General features: G+C 39.4%; 1 pseudogene; it reads right to left on the bottom strand.

The window, feature by feature from the left end:
• LOC105982731 overlaps positions 1-568 on the bottom strand; it is a 27,247-nt pseudogene extending 26,679 nt beyond the window's left edge.
• Positions 569-2,194: the final 1,626 nt, after the last annotated feature.

The raw sequence follows: 2,194 nt of genomic DNA on the forward strand, positions 1-2,194 counted from the left end.
TAAACCAAAGGAGGAGGCTGCAATGCTTGGTAAGAAATGTACGCATTATCCTGCCCATGTAATTGTAACCCCTCTGTACAGTATATTCACAAATAAAAAGTAAATAAATGAATTAAAAAAAAGAAATTTGTACAGGAAAGACACTATGTTGAAAATGAACTTTACAACTTTGGGTGGGGAGGGAGGAGTTGGGGCAGTGGGGAGGAAAGGGATGGTAGGGGAAAAATAAAGGAGAGGGTAAACAATGCTCCATAGGAAATGGACTCATTACCTTGCTCCTGTAACTGTAACTCCTCTGTACAGTATCTATACAGTAAAAGCTAAAACAAAAAAGGAATTTGTACAGGAGTGGAGCACTGATGCCTCTTACAAGGATACTTACCAACTTCCTCATCTCCTCTTCCTCTCTCCTCCTCTTCCTCACAGCTGGTAGAAGAGTGAGGATCTGTGAGGGAAGGGATCCCTGGATCTTGCCACTAGGGTATTTGTGCTTTGCCCCTTGAGTCTCACCCATCTCTGCTTCCTCAGGATCAGCTAAGGCAGGCAACCTTTTTTCAGTTCCTCTCATCATCGAGGAAGCCACACTGTAGCCACTCCAAGCACTTACCAGCAGCTCAGGGACACAGTCAATTGCAACACTATGTGGCTTGCATTTTATAGGTGCAGAACCATCCCAACCTCACTGGAAGATGGGGAAGAAGCCCATGTGAGAAGGTCTATTTTAGTCTTCCCTTTTGGTCTGTCTTTGGCTCCTTTCCTCCTCTCATTTAGCAGGAAGTGGTTCTGACATGATTGACCAATCACTTCACAATCTTGAACTCAAGGGGAGAAGTTTAAGAAAGAAGATATCTTACGAACTCTTGAAACAAAGTGTTCAAGAAAATTAAGAGAGTTCCAATCGCCGCCATTCTTGAATAGGCTACAGATATTTAAGAAAGAAGAAACCAACCAACCAAACAACAAAGCCTTGAAACATTTCAAGACTAACCTTTAAGCTATGTTTTCTTATGGGGAAAAAATGTTCAAGTCCCTTTAATAGAATGATATAGTATTTATGTATTTCTTCATACATCTTCTTAGCTATGTTAAATTATCTGTAGATATAATAATTAACATAATACAAATGCTATGTAAATAATGTTGGGACTATTGATTAAGGAAAAATGATAAGAAAACCCATACATGTTCATCAGAGACATTATTTCTTTTTCAAATAGATTTAATCTATGGAGCCCACAGTCCCAGAGGGCCAACTGTGGTTGTGTACAAATATGCTACATACAGTGGAGTGGGTTTGTTTTTTTGATTTTTTGTTTTGTTTTTATGCTAGTCCTGAGGCTTGAACTCAGGGCTTGTGCACTGTCCCTGAGCTTCTTTTGCTCAAGGCTAGCACTTGAGCCACAGCGCACCTTCCGGCTTTTTCTACTTATGTGGTACTAAGGAATCAAACCCAGGGCTTCATGCGTGCTAGGCAAGCACTCTACCACTGAGACACCTTCCCAGCACTGTGTACAAATATTTTTACTTTTGGAATAGAGCATTATGAATGCCACCTTCTGGTCATTATTGAGAAGACACTAAAGATAAAGTTGGGGAAATAGATCAGTCAGGCCAACTTGAACTCTGATTCTGCAACCGGACTGTAGAATTGTGAGTGGTGCTTACAGAGTGCACATTTCTCAGTCCCCATTTACACAATTGGAATGTATGGACTTGGAATGACTCAGAGTTTGTAATGAAAGCCAGATGATTTCTTTACTAACTAAAGTTGGAGAACTGCTGGCTGAGAGACGTAGTATAGTCTGTGGAACCAGAATCCTCACATCCTTTTTTAATTATGTTACAGAAGAAAACATAAGTAAATACTTTTATTTGGTTCTGAGGAAGCATTTTTCCAAGGAGCGGGGGGAGGTGATTAAGATAGTTAATTGGAATGAAAAATGTTTGCCCTTCAAAATACATTTTTAAGAAAAAGAAAAGGTAGGCCTGGTGGCATGGTTTAAGTGAGTCTTGCCTAGCAGGTGTAAGGTCATGAGTCAAACCCTAGTACTGCCCAAACTAAAGCAAATAGTCAACAACAATAAAAATCAGGCTTGTATCCATAATATAAAAAATTATTATGACTATTACAAAAAGTCACACAGTTGCTAAAAAATAGGCTTCAAGTAAATTATCCAAATAGCGAACAAGGATA

This window comes from Dipodomys ordii, unplaced genomic scaffold (genome assembly GCF_000151885.1).
Source record: "Dipodomys ordii isolate 6190 unplaced genomic scaffold, Dord_2.0 Scaffold17, whole genome shotgun sequence".
Lineage (NCBI taxonomy): Eukaryota > Metazoa > Chordata > Mammalia > Rodentia > Heteromyidae > Dipodomys > Dipodomys ordii.